Source organism: Anopheles gambiae, chromosome 3, assembly GCF_943734735.2.
Source record: "Anopheles gambiae chromosome 3, idAnoGambNW_F1_1, whole genome shotgun sequence".
Taxonomy (NCBI): domain Eukaryota; kingdom Metazoa; phylum Arthropoda; class Insecta; order Diptera; family Culicidae; genus Anopheles; species Anopheles gambiae.
In genome coordinates this window covers 61,457,238-61,476,081 of record NC_064602.1, presented here as the reverse complement: position 1 = coordinate 61,476,081, position 18,844 = coordinate 61,457,238, and the positions used below count along the sequence as shown (strand labels likewise).

The following is an 18,844-nucleotide window of genomic DNA, read 5'->3' as shown; positions in this document are numbered from 1 at the left end:
TATTCTTTAAAACGTTATCCATTTTAGTGTCAATTTGGTCCATGCGGTTATTGATCACCTTGAAATCACCTGAGCAGTTAATGAGACACAAAACTCGTCAAACATTACGCGTAAGTCCTCAAGTTCCTTGTACGCAAGAGGAGTAGGATTTTTTTCTTTTTTTGTGTGCTGAAAATAGAAACAAAAATAAATAAAACGTATTTGAGCGACACTTGTTAATACTTGCCAGTAGGATTATTGACGACTATCTGGTGTTCATATTTTGAGGTATCATTATTGGTAGCTGTAAAAAAGTAAACGTTTAAGTCATAAGTACAATCATAAGAATTTGTTTTCATGTAACTTGCGATATACCTGCTTCTAAACTTGTGTCGTTTGTTAAACACGTCGAATTAATATTGAGTTCTGAAAAAAAATAACATACCAATTCTTATTGATGTACATGGAAAGATTTCATTGTATTTTTACATACCTTTAGATGTTTTCGGACCGACAAACGGATTATAGGGAGCAGGCAAAGTTAAACTATCGTTTTCTGTAATCAAACATTTTGTTTTAAATCAAATAACACTTAGAAAAAATAAACAACACTCACCTTTTGGTAATTCTATGAACCGTGCGTTGTCTACGTAATTGTGCTCCGAGGAAATACGTGCACCTGTGAAAGAATTCGTTGAAGATTTTATGTCGTTTGTTTTATCCATCGCAAAACACGTCCAGCAGCGAGGTTTTTGATCAATATGCTTAAATTAAATGAATCATCAATCATATAATGCAAAATTTATAACCAACTACACAGGAAATATTTCCACACGCAGATCTGTGACAGCAAAAACATTTCCTGAGAAAATCTGCGTTCAACCAAGCTATTGTTCTATGTATCTTTATCACTTGACCCTAATATCATAAAACCTAACTTAAAATAACAAAACTTATCCTTATCATTTAGCTCACTTGCTAGGACGACGGATCCAAATCGACGGTAAGTAAAATTGACACTATATAAACCTAACATTAAATCTTGATTCTGCCGGCCTATCTTTCCAGAGAACGAACACCAAGTAAATAAAACCGTGTGCGCAGAACTGTGGATAACAGATTGTCATAATCGGGGCGACTATGGGCTTCGAACGACGAGATCCGTTCGCCGCGGCTGTCAGAAGGCGCTCACTTGGCGCTCAGTTTTAAAATAACGTACCATTGAGAGACCGTAAGAAGCGCGCGAAAGAATGAGTTCTAACTGCCGGGGTCGAACGTTCCCGTTTGTATGGGGAGAAATCCGCGAGGTTTTGCGCTGCGGATTTGGAACGAATGTTGTTTTCAATGTAACGTTTTGCTTCAAATTTTGCTTTAAATGATTGAAGTGAATTGAACTTAGAGGTATGTAACATTTTGAAAATGTTTTGTGATCTATTTCCAATAAAAAAATTTTGAATCATAAATCAGTTTTGAAAATGTATATATATATATATATATATATATATATATATATATATATATATATATATATATATATATATATATATATATATATATATATATATATATATATTTTTTTTTTTTTTTTATTTTATGTTATTTATTTATATTTATTTATTTATATTTATTTATTTATTTATTTTTATTTATAGAAAAATATCGAAAAACATTTGCACCATGTAAATAACGTTTATAACTCTTTAAAATAAAATCAATCAGTATTTTTATACTTTTTTATAAAGTAAATCCAATCCTGTCGTCCCTCCTAAATATGAAATAACTTAAATTCAAATTTAAAGAAAGTGAGTAAAGCTACCTTATAATTCATAACAAATCATCCAATTATGATGTAACGAATGAAATCCAATACCAACGGCCAAAAAAATCAAAATTCAAAACTTGACCATCCTTGAATCGTAGATATAAACGGCTTTAAATGCTTGACAGTTGTATCTCATGATTCTCATTCTCTCATGAGCGTCGAACGGATTTCGTCGTTCGAAGCCGGTACTCGCCCCGAATGTCTCAACCCACACACTACAATAGCACCAACGATGTATATACGTAAAATGAAGAGGTGAGGGGGCTGATGGAGAAGAGTGTGTGCGAGCAAAAAACAAAGCTGCGCACAGCACAAGCACCTGAAGCGTTTTTTTTGCACTCCCGCTGCGCAAAGCGATCGAAAACTTCTCAAACTCAAACTTCCAAAATATTTCACAGCCCATGGCTGTGAAATATTTCGCATTCAAAATTGTTAAAAACTTATAAATGAAATATTTCGAAATTTACAGCGCTGAAATTTTTGGATTGATATATTTCTTCGATCGGAATCCAAGCGTTTTCCCTGACATTTCTGCTCGCTTTTTCGATCGCTTTTGGCGGAAAGCGATCGAAAATCCGAGCTGCAAAACTTCTCGATTTTGTCGTGCGGGTTCTCTCTCTTTTTTGCTGCTTCATTTTTAGCTGTAACGCTTCATTTGAAGTTTTGCAACGCAGTTGAGGTTATGTGCCGAAATTGAGGTTATGCGCCGAAAAAAGTCTGAATCTCGTACACTGTTTCGTTTGTCAAATCGTGCACGAAATGTTTGTCGAAAAAACAGCCGAAAAGTGACATTTTCACTTGCTTGGGATTTTGCGCCTTTTATTTTGATCGTTATCCACCAACACAATTACACAATTACCCCGAGGGGGAGGGGTACTGATGGCGGCTAAAACCATGCATCGTCCCTCAGTAATCACTGTTGCGAGCTCATCAACCGAAAGTATCTGGATCCGCATGCGTGTTGGCACTTCATTCGTAATAATCGGTACCGTTTACGTTCCACCGATTCTTAGTAATTATACCGAATATGTTGCTGCTTACTGTTCATCACTTATGGAAATTTCTGAGAAATATCCACTAGACTCGATCCTCGTGTTGGGAGACTTCAATCAACCAGGCCTTTCTTGGCTATGTGACACTTACGGTTCTCTACATGTCAACATTCCGAGATCCCGTGTATCCCCAGCCTGCTCCCAACTGCTTGATACTCTCAGCTTTGTGGGACTATCTCAGGTCAATAATAATGTAAACAATCATGGGTCTTTACTTGATCTTATATTCGTGAGCCCGCGTATAATTGAGAATGGTATGAGAATTTTCCGTTCCATAGATTGTTTAACTGAGGAAGACCGATATCATCCGAGCTTGCTGGTCAATATTACACTTCCATCAACAACCCAGACTGCTACGGAAGTCACTGGATCGAACAGCCTGAGACATCTCGATTTTAGAAAAGCTGATTTCCCAAAAATGATTGACGCTTTTGCCAATACTGACTGGTCATTCCTTAATTCTAATAGCAATCCCACCTTATCAATCGATTCGGCAATCGACTCCTTTCAAATCAAGGTTGGTCTAGTCCTTCACAAATGCTGCCCTACTTTACAAGAGCGCGCAGCTTCCGGTCCCCCGTGGGGCAATAGAGAATTAAAAAGACTTAAATCTGCGAAAAATAGAGCTTTACATTGTCTCGTAAAGTCTAATCTTCACTCCGACAGACTATTGTTTAACACTGTTAGTGGCAACTATAGAAGATTCAATAGGCATCTGTATAGAATCTATATCAACAAACTTCATCGAAGTATATCCACCGATCCGACTAAAATATTTTCTTTCGTTAACCGTAAGAGGAAAAATGCAAAAATCCCGTCAGTAATGTCACTAGACACCGAGAAAGCCTCAAGTGAACTTGAAATCAGTCAGCTCTTTGCCAAAAAATTTAGTTCAGTTTTCGACCTTCAATCTTCGTCACCAATTAATATTGCAACTGCCCTGCAGCACACACCCGCGGATGTTCTAGATATGTCTATAAATGATATTGTCATCACAAATGAATCGGTAGAAAATGCAATCAAACAAATTAAACCCTCATTTATCCCGGGTCCGGACGGGATTCCAGCAATAGTCTTACAGAAGTGCTCAACTTATCTTTCAGAGCCACTGGTCCATCTGTTTAAGCTTTCTCTGCACAGTTCTACATATCCTACTATGTGGAAGACTTCGTGGATGACACCCGTTCATAAAAAAGGTCCGAGACATGTTATATCTAATTATCGTGGCGTAACTTCCCTATGTGCATCAGCAAAAATACTCGAAATTCTTGTCCAGGAAGCGTTAGTCAGGGGTGGCTTGAATTATATCAGTCCAAGCCAGCACGGATTTGTTCCCAAACGATCGGTGTCGAACAATCTCGTTCAATTCGTGTCTGAATGCCTTACGGCAATGGACGGCAAGTCACAGATTGATGCAATTTATACTGATTTCATGTCAGCATTTGATCGAATTAACCATGACATACTCCTTGCGAAACTGAGCCGGCTTGGCTTTCATAATAATCTAGTCATATGGTTAAAATCATATTTAAACCAAAGATCATACTGTGTTAAAATCAATAAGTGCTTGTCCAATGTGTTCGTTAGTTCGTCCGGTGTACCACAGGGAAGTAACATTGGCCCAGTATTGTTTATCCTATTTATTAATGATGTTGTATTTGCGCTCCCAAATCAATGTTTGCTTATGTATGCGGACGATATCAAGATTTATGCGACCATTAGAAATGATTCGGACAGCTCGACACTCCAGCACAGCCTAGACGAATTTAGCAATTGGTGCTCTGCGAACTCGCTATCCTTGTGTGTCAATAAGTGTTGCGTGATTAGTTTTACTCGTAAAAAAGACCCTATCAAGCGAGACTATAACCTTGACTCGTGTATAATCCCACGTAACATAGAAACTAAGGACCTCGGCACTATTCTTGACTCATCACTCTCCTTCCGTCAACAATATTCGTACGTCATCGACAAAGCATATCGGCAGCTTGGTTTTATTCATCGTCTGACATCTGATTTTAATGACCCTTTCTGTTTAAAACAACTGTTCGTCGCCTTAGTCCGATCCGTACTTGAATTTAATGTTGTAACATGGTCTCCACACACTAACAACTGGTCCAAACGAATTGAGCGAATTCAGAAAAAAATTCACAAAAATAGCTATAAGAACCTTGCGGTGGAACATGGACCAGCCTCTAACCTATCAAACTAGACGGCTTCTTCTAGGATTGTAGTCCTTAGAGAGACGTAGGGAGGTAGCACAAGCAGTTTTTGTAGCAAAACTAATAAAAGGCGAAATTGATGCTCCCGAGCTTCTTCTTAAAATAAATTTGTACGCCCCTGACCACGCACTTCGTCCTCGAAATTTTCTGATCAAAATAGACCGGGCCCGTACTTCCAGAGGAGCTCATGATCCAATTATTTCAATGTGTAAAGCTTTCAATAAGTTCTACTGCTTTTTTGACTTCAACATTACAGTTGCCACGTTTAAATGTTCATGTCTGTTTTCAAATATATAGCAAGTAAGGTTATTTTAAGTATTACTTTATTTTAATATTGCAAAGGCCCCTGCGCGCGCCACGCAATTATCTTCAATAAATAAATAAACAACATTGCGTCCAATTTGAATTGGTAGAAAGAGATAGCAGTTTGTTCGCATTTGCTCTCTCGCTCGCCGCGCCTTCAACAACTGCAATAAATACGCTGGCCATCGTAGTTTTGGCTGAAGTCTAGCGTATTATTTTGCGCATTTTCTTACACAAAACGACGCAAAAAACTACGCAGTAAACTGCTCGAATTTGCACAGCGGGTTTAGAAGCTTTCCCCAAGATACGCTAGTAATGGGGGTCGAGAAAAACCGCGTGTGTCTAATATCGGAAGCCGAATCACGCAGTTTTCAGTCAAAATATAGCAAATGTTCATGTAATGTAGCATTTAATGAGAAGTTATTGTCACTAAATAAATTATTTGATTTGATGTTGAATAAACCCAAATAACCAAGATACCGAAAACGCCACCAATTTCTTGTACTTAAAATTCAGTTCCATCAAACAAAGCCAAAACACAATAAGTTTGGTGGGTTAAACCACATGGCCACAGAAGCAGCCACTCCAATGTCGTTAAAGTAAGTTTGTATACATGGGCAGTTCATTTTCTAAACAAGTTTCACCCCAAAATGTGATGAATTATGCAAAGGAAGCGATTAAACGTGTGGGTTTAATTTTGTTTGTTGTAAAACATAGTTGTGTGTGTTTGTTTACTTACAAATGGACTCATCCATTTCGCGGGTCAGTGCACAGTTTATAGATTTATAATATTGCCGAAGTTATGCTGTGATGTAAGTGAATGAGTTAAAATAATCGATGTGTTGAAATCCTGTTAAGCATATTGACCCTAGCCCGCCCTTGATCCATCTTTTCCTCTTCAACATGTTTGGAAAAGGTGGGCCAAGGGCGGGCAAGGTCAATACATATGATTGGAACTGACAGCTCCGATTGTTCTAAAATTTGGTGGGTTAACGACTGAATCGACCACCACAAACCCACGTGGGTTTAAAGTGGCTTTACAGTGGGTTAAGGCCGATTTGGTTATTTGGGAAGATTTGCGTATCTCGGGGACCTGTACTAATTATGATATGAAATAATTTTGAGTAAAATAGAATGACCTCTTATTCCAGTATTAACTAATTAACTCCTTCCCCCCCCCCCCCACCGCTGCTAACTAGAATAAAACGCTATACCATATTGGTATTGGGATTCAACGATTCGAATCCCATCCAGGATTGGGATTCGAAGATTCGACTCCCTTCTGAGATTCATTTTTCCCATCACTACCCGCTGCGCAAATTCGAGCAGTTTTCTGCGTAGTTTTTTGCGTAGTTTTGCGTCAAAAAATACGCAAAAAAATACGCTAGACTTCAGCCAAAACTACGATAGCCGGCGTATTTCTTGCAGTTTTTAGGTGCGGAACGAGCGCCATCTGCTGAAGGAATGGATGAACTATTTCAGACGGCGGAGCAAAAAAAACGGCCGAAAAATTAAAAAAATATTGGCGCCCATTCCTTCCTCCTCTTCCTCTCACTCCCTTTCCCCTCCCTGCCGTGCCTTACTTGCGCTTCAGCCCGTGCCTTTCGCCGTCAGCTGATTGTGTGTATGCGTTGGTATATATGTACATTGCGGTTGTGTATTGTTATTGGTGAGTGTTAGCATTTATTTATTGTGTGTGACCTTGACGATGCGGGAGAAGCTGGTTCATTTTGAGATTTAAAGTGTTATCGGTGTATTGATGGTTTATTTTATTTCGTGCCGCTGCTGATGAGACCATTCGATGCCCCTGCCAATTGAGGGCAAAGAAGCCTATTTAAAACAAGCGTAGGAGAACGTCTAACACTAATCTAATATTTTTTAATTAGAACATGTTTGATGCTTCAACGACCTTCTAAGCATCATGTAGCACGGTGTATAGTGGCAATAAAAAATATTTTTTTTCAATGTGTCGAAATCTGTCTCGAGTTTTTGGGTCTCGTCACACACACGCACGCACACAGCGCGGGGAAAGTGACCGTTCACTCTATCATGCCGCGATCCCCCACCCCGTGCGGCGCTAGGGATGAGGATGCGCTATATGATAGCTGATGTTAGCGGATGGGGAGGGGGGTTTGGTGGGGGGTGCGTGCTTGCGTGCGCGCTTTCGTAGGTGCGTTCTCGCGTGCGCGCGTTCGTAGGTGCCTTATCGCGTGCGCGCGCGCGCGTTTGTTTGTGTGTGTGTGTGTGTGTGTGTGTGAGTTTGCGCGCGTGTTTGTATGTGTGCGTGCGTTTGGAAACCCCAGAACTATTTGATTCTGATGGGTACATTTTCATCCGCTGCGGCTACAAAGTCCATGCATTTTCGATCTCGCTACTTGAGAGACAACACAACCATTGGCATTGGCATCTTTGCGATCGTCTCTGCTGTTGGGGGTGTTAAAAAGGCACACGATCGAAGCGAACGTGCATGTGATATGTAGCAAATTTCTTTCCCATTCCGCTAGCGGACGCAAGTGGAAACAAAACTTGAATTGAATTCATACAAAAGAGGATTCTGGATTTGTTTATTACGGTGCGCGTATGGTGCTGCACCAGTCCGTCCAGAATCGGGCGGCTTGTTGACTTGTCGGTATCGTGACGCTGATTGACCGGCAATGCCTTGGAATAGGTTCGGATCGGTAGGTTCATGTTTTGGTCGAGTGCATTCCGTGCATTTGTCGCCCGACAGCGGTAGACCCGGCAGTACCAAAGTCAAAACAAAAACCTTCCCCGAGTGTGGGCTGCTATGCTAAGTTCTTATTAGTATTATTATTATTATTATTGGGGTAATAACCAACGCGATCATGCCGGCCTTTTCAAGTCTTGAGTAGCACGTAGCCGGATAGTCAGCCCTTGCTACGGCGGACGGTTCATACGCGGTTAGAACCCATGACGGACATGCTGTTAAGATGTGACATGACGGTGCGGTCAACTTGCATACTGCCACACTGTCTTCTGCCCGGTGCATACGCATACGCGGGGGATGAACCTCCACAAAAACACCGTCATGAACCACCGGCAGATCTAACGGTAGGTGGACTAGGCGGTCGCCGATGATCTCTAGGCTGTAGTATGCCGTATGTCTACAAGTGGACAGAGTATTAGCGATAAGGGCCCCCGGAAAGATGGTCGTTGGGGCTCCGTGGCTGGAGAACCATTTGCACCTCCCCTTCCCCCATGGCTACTACAATTTTAGGGCCTGTGACCGATGATCGTAGGGGTCCCATGGGCACCCCCCTCCCCCCCCCCCATCTGCCGGCAATTTAAGTATACTGTTCAATCTTCCAACAGCTGTGTGTCAGTACCCCCTCCTCAGGGGCCTCAATTCGTCTTTCCGCCTTTCATGAACAAAAGAAAGGAAGGCTTGACCGATGGATCATAACATTCCGGAAGAAATTACATTTGGCGACAGTTTTGCATACACACGCACACTCACAATCATGCGCAGGATGCTCTGCATATCTATGTAATCCACAACAGACGAAAGCAAAAGCTTAGTGTTAGAAACGTGTTGGAGCGAATTAGGGTTCTGCGCGTTGCACAGCAAACCCTCCATCGTGCGCTAGCGATTTCGTACTCATTTTTACATTGCATCGATTAAACTCATTGCGCTTTTTTGGTTTGATTTGTAAAAATGCAACTTCATCGCCGCAATGTGTATGAACGGTTTTTTAAGCGCCACAGCAACTCATGAGCATTGTCCACACGCGAGAAAGAGATAGCGCTATGGAGGGAAAAAGCACGGACGACGGCTGACAGCGATTGGCCGTCTGACGCACCAACACATCCAAACCTTCGACAGCGCGCTCAGGCGAGGGGTATGAGGCGGAGCCAGGGACGGGTAGCTCGACGAGCTGCTCGACAAATTTGCCGTTGGAGAGAAAAGGAAGGCATGATAAAATTCTCAGAACTCCATGATTTTTTCCGTCGCTTTGCGCAGCGGGTACCTTATCACAGGTAGTACAGCAAAATTCGGTCGGTTAAATGCAAAACAATATGTTTCAGCGTCTGTGCCACCTTTAAAGCCCTGTTATAATTATTATTATTATTTGAATTATTATCATTTTTATAATTATTATTATAAATACTTTTATTATTATTATTATTATTATTATTACTATTATTATTATTATTATAATAATTATTATAAATACTTTCATTATTATTATTATTATTATTATTATTATTATTACTTTTATTATAATTATTATTATAAATACTTTTATTATTATTATTATTATTATTATTATTATTATTATTGTTATTATTATTATAATTATGATTATGATTATGATTATTATTATTATTATTATAATGCTTATGATTATTATTATTAAAAGTATTACTTTATTAAGTCATCCAGCTTTCTTAGGTTTACGGAACGATAGCAGTCTATAACATTTAACAGTTATGTATGTAGACTGCTTGCAACAGATATAGTTTAAAAAAAAACTTAATATGTTGCTTGGTACAAAGGTACTATTGCGGTCTTCTAATTTTTGCGTCAGACTTCTATTTACCATTCTCTACCCGGTTTTGCCAATGCAATTCAGGAGTGACTGTTTATTGAGTACTGGAATGGGAATTGCGAAACAAGTTTTCCGATCATCCGGAATAGTATCGGAACACCAAATATTATAGTATCGGAAGGAGTAATCCAATTAAGTACGTCATATTAAAAAAAGAATATACGTACCAATTAAGTACGCCATACTAAAAAAAGACTTTTGTAACTTTGGTCGGAAGCATCAACTCGTTAAACAGGATTCTTGACTCAGATCTGAAGAAAATTACATGGAAAATTGTGTGTTGCAAACCCATCATAACAATATCATAATTGCAATTTGTCGAGCTTTAATGGCGAGGACAACTGTTTCATTCCACCAGCGGACGAAACTTCTGCTTACTGTACCCTTTATATAAGCGATGCTAGTTAAGGCTGTATTTTTTATTGTTTCCCTAAAACGCACAAGGAAGGAATCATTATCTCAGGGGGGGCTAATGTGTGTGATAGTTCTGTTGTGCACTTTTCCGAATCAGCCTCTTTATTTTTTCACCTGGGCCATTTCTGATGGACTATGTAATGATCTGGTTGCTTCAGGTACCAAAATAGTCCTGCAACATATGGCCAGTGGGGTTAGATAGTGAATCTGTTCAGGTAGAATGCCGGGCATTGAAATTACCAAGAAATATTACAGGTAATGGTACCTGTGGTAGAAGGGTTTCTATTTCCCGTGCAACAATAGTACAAGATAGATAATGATGGTAGAGAAAGGAGAACGTACCAACTAACGATTGTGGATTCGATTGATAAATTGAGTTGCAAAAAAAATTCTTCCACACACTTTAAAACGATATGTATATATGCAGTAGGTTGGGTAAACTTTCGCCTTCATCAGCAAGTAGGTTAAAAAAAAAACGCGCTAGAAACATTCGTCAATATCTCGCACAATATTGTGACACTTATCCTCTTGACAATAGTATTATAATTAACGATTCTGGGCGATAATCAAAGGTAAAGAAAATACTCATCGTGATTTTAAATTCACATCTGCACCAAAACATGTACCAAAAACACAAATGATATTGCTTGTTATGCAAAATTTTAAGCGAGGTATTTACAACATGCTCATTATGGGTTCAAGTCCCATATGGACCGTGCTCCCCTTAGTGACTATCCTGCTGCGGGTAGCCAATAACCCACCGATAGTCCAACCAATTAATGGTATAAAAGGCAGGCCTTGATCGATAATGGTTGTTACGCAAAATAATAAGAGATGTATTTGTTGAGCATTGAAAATTGATGGTTAAGTGAAACATTTGTCATCATGGGAGCTCATTTTGAGGGGTTCCAATGCATTTGGCTTTACACTTTCGCTTAATGAAAAAAAAAATGCAAATTTCAGATAGTATAGAGCAGAAGTCTTCCAACTACGGCCCGAGGCTATATCACTGTTCATTCCCGACCCTGTTACGATCTCGATTCTAATATCTAATATCCAGTTCATATAGGACCGCCTGAAAATGTTAACCCTTCAGTAAAATTTGGCGGCGAATAATAATAGAATATTATTATACCCCATTTCCAAGATTTGGCTTAAGACTTTGCACATTAATTATGGTTTTATGGTTACAGTGTGTTTCCACTTAATATTATTTTCCAGTTTAAAATATCGGATAAACTTTTTTTTTAATTGAATTGGTTGCATTATCGTGTTGGTAATTGTTTAATAATGTTTGATGCCCTATCTTACTGTGGTTGTTGCGCCATATCAGAAGACAAAAGGGTGAACATTAAGAGTAATGTACGAACAAGCTGTGATAATTTTTCAACTTTATTCTACCAATTTTAGGGCGACCGAAACGTTTGCATCGCTGGTGCTTAAGCTGCATGAGCCTGTTGCAGCAGTCGAATGGCTCATAGACCATAAGCTATTGCAGGCTGTTCAGCTGTGCCGGAAGTGCGAGCAGCCGATGCGGCTGCGTAAAAACATAAAGGGGACGAAGGATCGCTGCAAGTGGGTGTGCACAGGACGAATGTGCAAAAACGCGGAAGTCAGTGTCCGTGCTGGATCTTTCTTTGAAGGATCCAGACTTACACTGATGCAGGAGGTCCTGTTGCTGTACCTGTGGAGTATCAATGTCAGCGTGGCAGAAGTGGTGAAGCAGCTGCAGCTCAGCAAGATAACGGTAATTGACCATTTCCGTAATATACGTCTCCTCCTTTTCGATGTTGTCGCAATGCTGGCGCCATCAAAAATTGGCGGTCCGGGCAAGACAGTCGAAATCGATGAGACGAAAATAACTTCACGAAAATATAACCGTGGACGGCTCACTCGCACAAAGAGTGACGGAGAGTGGTTGGTTGGTGGAATTTGTCGGGAGACGAACGAAATTTTTCTGCAGCGAGTACAGCATCGGAACGCTGATACGTTGACTCGGTTAATATGCGACAACGTAGATGATGGCACAACAATCCTAACCGACTCTTGGGGAGGATATGTTTCGTTAGCCGAGGTTGGGTACAGCCATGGCATGGTAAACCATTCCAAAAATTTCGTTCATCCCGACAATAAGTTCATTCATACGCAAAAAGTCGAAAATCTATGGCGTTGGCTTAAAGATTTCCTTAAGAAAAAAGGCACAAACCGCATTACGCACCTGAATCAGTATTTGGTGGAATATCACTTCCGCAAAATGCACCCTGATGATTGTTTTCAGCCTTTATTGGAAGCTGTGAAAGTCACACATTGATTTTCGATAGTTGCGTTACCTCATATAGACATATTATTAATTTTTTTCTTCTAGCATGGCTGGCCATTTCCTTTCGACCTCCTCGTGGTGCTGGCTGGAGTATTCAATTGGTATTTTTTTATACCTTTTGTATATACCAACTGGAAAGGAAGTTTTTTTTTCATTTCAGCTTCACAAATAAGGTCCTTTTACCCCACATGGTAAGGTAAGCGTTGTCTCAGTTTGTCGATGACTCAAATGCTGGCACAGTTTGGAACGCTAACATTCATCGCAGGAAAAACAACATCGAATTAATACTGCTTATACGTAGAAACAGGTATGTTTACTTTTTTCTTGCTCCACTATCCGTGTATAATTGAGGCAGTGTTGTTGTGGTTAAAAGACAGGAGATATGATTAGACTTTCTGTATAATTCTCCTCATTAGCGTAGTGTGCTTTCCGTCAATTCTATCCCGCTGAATTCCAGTACTGCAAAACATTTACCATTAATGAAAGCTTTAAACAATTTTTCAGCATGGCTAACATGGCACTTTTTTTAATCTACATCTACTTTTTCATAGTATAACCCAATTTCATCAAAGCCCAAATTTCAATCGCTGGAACCTCGGCATCCAATTGGATATCAAATCAAAGGTAAATTTATAAACTATAGTATAGCACAATTAAAACACTTTTTCTGTTTACAAAACGCATTACTATTTTCATTAAACACATTTAACACTTATTACAATAAACACTATCAGACATAAACACATGCACACCATAGCAACACACCTCGGAAGAATTTAGGCCACATCGTTCATACAAAAATTGCCACACCGAAGCACACTTATAGAAAAGTAGTGGAACCGAGAATACATCACCAAAAGCGCAGGCAAAGATAGATAAACACTTAACAATTAGAACAAATTACACATCATAACCCAAAGCAGGATCAGCTTATACATTATAATCCAAAACACTCATAAGCGACAGTTTTTCATGGCCTATAGTGACAGCAACTAGAGCTTTTGTCAACATCGAGCAGAAGCTAAACGATAGCAATGAATTGTTAATAAAACAAACCAATGTCCAAATAAAACAATTTCCGATCATGGCAGATCAGATTCGTTCGGACTGTCAGAACAGATAGGACGATACGCTTCCTAATTACCTCGTCAACTAGTTGTGTGTGCGTGACAGAAAGTGAAAAAGGAAGGGGAGGGGGGGGGGGCGGGGTTCGGATGTGGCCAAGAGGAGTAATGATTAAGGATGTCTTTAGGAAAGGTGCAATTATGTGGAGTAGTTTTTTTAAATATTGTTTATAGAATATAAGTTAAGATATGTTCATCTAATGCAACTTGCACAACGTTATAGTACCTTAAGTTTAAGTAAAATAAATTAAGAAAAATTGAAAAAAGTAATGCTTGTCATCCTTAGTCATCTGCAACACTATCACTTATATCACAAAGCACCAAATATTGGATAATATTTCACTTTTTACTCTTCTCATACGATTGGGTATGTTTTAATTTACAATAGTTGAAAGAAAAAAAATGATTGAATGAAAAAATTGTTGAAAGAAAAACGATTGAAAGAAAAACGGTTGAAAGAAAAATGGTTTAAAGAAAACATGGTTGAAAGAAAAATGGATTAAGAAAACTACCATGGAAAGCAACAGCTAGCACCAGTCTTCCGTTTGTCCTGTAAATTATGAAAAGGAAAATAAAATAAACTATTTCAATTAAAGCTAAATAGAAAATTTTAAAATTATTTTACTTCACCCGCCTATTTCAGCCTACATATCAAAACACACAACTGTCTTTCAGGTATTACCTTTGCGGAAGCGATAGAAAAACGATGTCAACCGTTCTGAACGAGTGAACTAAGACTGACTTCATTCACTTTATGTTTATTGTTCATTATTTATATATGATGGTTACTAGATTACAACCAACATACTGCTACAATTACTCCACCACCGAGTTCCCCTAAGTCCCCCACCGTCCATACAACCGTACACGGTGAGCGGATGGTGTAAGTTTTGTTCCTTCATCATCCTCGTTCGGATCCTGTTCGCAGACTTATGCTGGTTCGATACGTTCTTTTCATGCCTTTCGATAATTTGAAAATGTATGGGGAAACCGTACCCCTGGTATGGGTGTCGAAGAAGCCGTTAAACCGAGGTGATTCGCACAAAAACGCTTTTGCATGGTACGGCAAAGCAGTTCGGCAAACTATGAACAACATATTTCTGTCTTAGAAAGTTAAAAAAAAAAATCGGCCGAATTTCGCAGAGACTGTCCGTATGTCATTTAAACTACAGAACAATCGATATCTTCTCTGATATCAGCCGAGCAGGACCAACGGCAGTTGATCGCACCAACGTTGCGAATCGATACAGGTGTTCGATAAGGCCGTTAGCTTCGGGATGGTACGCTGTAGTACGCATGTCCTTGATCTGTCGTGACTGTTGCTGAAACGCTCAACCGAGATATCCTACATTCAGAAAATGCTTTGGCGACAGTTTCTGCTAACATTTCTGGTAGGGGAACTGCTTTCCGCCAACAACTAAACCGGTCGATCATCGTTACTTAGTACCGGTTTCCATTTAACGTCGGAAGTTGTCCAACCAAATCGATGTGAACGTGGCGGAAACGGCTTTTCGGAAGCCCGAATTCGTTTAGTACCGCAGGTGTGTGACGACGGATCTTTGATCGTTGACAATCGATCTGACAAAGCGGACGACATCTCGATGAACTGAGGGCCATACGAACCTTCGCGCAACCATTTGTCTCATTGGCTACTAGATTGAAACTAACTAAATATTTCTACGAGCAATCCACCACAACATCACTATTCAAGCCGTATTGATCGGACACCCAAATGATCGAAATTGGAAGCGAAATCGGAACTTTTGCCATAACAGAAAAAATGTATCATAAGCACCAAGACCAGATCAACCAAAAGGACTGATAAATGGATTTAAAAAAAAAACAACAACATTTAAATGTTCCCCAGATATATAACTGAAATAGAATTTCAATATACACTATAAGAATATCGTAATCTTCAAATTTTATTCAAACGAGTATAGGATTCAACTACAACATCCCCATGGAATGAATCGTTCTCCTTTCTAGCTCGCAGTAGACTCTTATTGGGGTGTTTGTTTTACTTTATTCTTCTTCATATTGTTCCCTATACAAAACCTTCCTGTTTTTAAATGATAATCTTTGCTAACTGTTGTTTGTACGATCAATTTAATAAAGTATGTATGAAAAAGAACGTGAATCTATTCTACTTTTGTTTTGCTTTAGTACTGTGAGCGTAATTGTGGTGGGTATTACATTGCTAGAAATTGTTCTAATTTATAATAACTATAACACCATTCACAATAGTTTAATGTATAACGAATGCTTTTTGTTATCTTAAAGCTAACAGGTTATGTCAATTAAATTTGTGCAAAGCGGTTGTAGCGCCGGATAAGAAAGGAAGGAGGTGTGGTACAGAGGACATCGAACGCTCTTCTTCTTCTATTTGGCGTACACATCCTACGCGGACATGCCGACCTATACAGGCTTTCAAGGCATTATTCCATACCGCGTAGCCTGATAGTCAGTCCTTACTACGGGCGAACGTTAGATAATAGTAATGGTGTCGTCTTTTCCAACACAGCATACCCGAGTGTGCTGAACAGATAATATCGAGATTATTTGATAATCAGTCAGAGAGCTAACTACACGTGTAATGATAAGTACCACAAGATGTACCGCCTAAGACCGCTTGCTTGATAGTATTCTAAGCATTCGTATTTTAAGCCTAATATCCTTTACTACTACTTTTAAACTGCTGCGCAACACGACTTGCTCAAACAGCCATGCGATGTAGACGGCAACAGCAGGCCGAGGACATCTCGGGAACGACTCCAAACATCTTTAGGACAAAGCGTTTTCGCAACATAACTACACTTAACTTAACTTAACCAAACTAAACTAAACTAATCTATACTTAACTTAACTAAACTAAACTAAACTTGACCACGGCGATGGAAGTGCATCTGTAAGTACCGCATAGCAAGAACGTTAAAACGGCGAACGATGCCTTGTGCTGCAATATGTTCGTTTTAACCCTTTCCTGAAAAGAGAATAAAATATCATTTAATTAAAAATAGTTACAGTCAAATGATGTAAAATCTTTCATCCTATCTGTTAAAAATCGTTCTGAAACATAAATACCTCATACCTACGAACCATAACGATACACACATAATCCGTTTCTTTCCATTTCTGTGATATTTTTATCAAACAGCTGAAAACACTGTCATCATGTTAAAAGTTTAAGGGCATTTGGTTGCAGCGTTAGTCCCTGTTTCGAACATAATTTGTTTATATATTTTATGTATACATTGCAGCATACATTGTATAATACATACAAAATGATTGCCTTAACATTATCCTCAAGCAAGTGCATGCTGCATAGCTTTGTGATTGTATTAGATTTAGATTATCGCTACCTGTAGCTTTTCTATTTTGCAGCTAATACACTGTATAATTATGCTATGCTATGCTATGAATGCTTTCCTGACACTCTAATTTGCGGATGAAACCCTTGCTATACTGATTATTCACGCACCCAATTCAGGTTCTATCGTCGTTCTCGTCGTCATCGTCATCGTCATCGTTATAATCTTACCTTGTTTCCGATGCAATGATGCAGTTTCTGAGCTTTTTCTCTTTGCTATAGCATCTATTTGTCCTGGACATTTAACAGCTCGGAAGGCTGCTGTACAGCATCTGTTGTCGACAATGTTGCAGCATCCGCTTGACAATTGCTTTCGTGCTCCATCGCAACTGCACACACATCGTCCGCACTCCATACATCCGATTTAGCAATCCAATCTTCAATGGTCCAGAGGAAAGCCTGTAATTATATCCGATCACGTATTAGTATAACAAACACATTTTAAAATCACATATAAAACACTTACTAAAAGCATATCTGGTTGACCGGTCGCCTTTGCCTTTGCTCCTCTTTTGCCTTTGCATGCCTTTGCTCCGCACCACTCCGCCGTAATGTGTTAACATCTAAAACAAACACAAAGTTGTCTTTTCGAACATGTGTGTCTACTTACCATCGTTAATGAAAATATCAGACGCAAACTCAACTTAAATTACACACAATTTGCTTTTTTATTGCACGCACTGGAACGAAATCTCAACACAAAATGTAAATATATCATCAGCTGTTTGCTTTGATTTTGACATTCGAAAAAATGTAACTTGGGTCGTTCGGTAATGGCTGCGACCGTAGCGCCGCCTGGTGTACGCTACACAGCAAATGTTCTCATCCTGATTCAGTAAAGTTTTTTACTGAAACGGTTCAGTAATAGAATATTTTACTGATTTTCAGTATGAATGTCATGTTTTTACTGACTTTCAGCAAAATAATTTACTGAATTCATTTCAGTAATACGCATTTTACTGAAAATCAGTAAAATAAGTGTCAAATAAGTCGTTTCACTGGATATCAGTAAAACAAATTACTGAAAATGCAGCAATTCATTCTGTCAAATCGACCTGTCAGTCAGAACATCAAAACAAAACAATGCGGTACCTACATGCTCGTGATGTGCAAAAAGTTGATTTAGTAGGCGCTTACAGGCACCCTGGTGAAATTTCAGGAGATATTTCGGCTTACGGGATTAATTTAAAACAATTGGCAGCCGTGTTGGTGTGTAAAATGTTTGCTACTATCCACTGTGCTTGCTGAAATTGCGTGGTGTCTGTGAGCGCTTACTGAACCATCTACACTTGCGGCGGCAAAATACAGTATAAAAACTGTATAAAACAACACAAAACATGTATGAATATGAACTGAGGGACTGGCAATATCTGCGCATCAATAAAAACTCAATTTAAAATAAATATTTCGTCATTTTTTAATCGCTACCAACAACTGAAAAATCAGTAATATGAGAATAGCTTTACTGGGATTTCAGTAAACGAGCTGTCATTTTGGTGAGCACCGGACATTACTGAATGATTCAGTAAACATTCTTTTTACTGAAAGGATTACTGAAACTTCAGTTAAAAAAATTTCAGTAAAATTTTACTGAAGTTCAGTAAAAAAAGTTTTCTGTGTAGCGAAAGCAAAAGGTAACGCTTCTCCAATGTAACGTAGAGGGCTGAGCCTTA

General features: G+C 39.1%; 2 long non-coding RNA genes across 2 annotated transcripts; both read right to left on the bottom strand.

The window, feature by feature from the left end:
• Positions 1-226: 226 nt before the first annotated feature.
• Positions 227-1,066, bottom strand: LOC133393327 (uncharacterized). The gene is made up of 5 exons (XR_009766095.1): positions 955-1,066; positions 596-743; positions 473-535; positions 355-405; positions 227-283 (listed from the first exon to the last, which is right to left on the bottom strand). It is a non-coding gene; the product is annotated as an uncharacterized LOC133393327 (long non-coding RNA).
• Positions 1,067-14,244: 13,178 nt separating this feature from the next.
• Positions 14,245-17,973, bottom strand: LOC133393362 (uncharacterized). The gene is made up of 3 exons (XR_009766125.1): positions 17,638-17,973; positions 17,343-17,570; positions 14,245-14,351 (listed from the first exon to the last, which is right to left on the bottom strand). It is a non-coding gene; the product is annotated as an uncharacterized LOC133393362 (long non-coding RNA).
• Between the last annotated feature and the right edge of the window lie 871 nt (positions 17,974-18,844).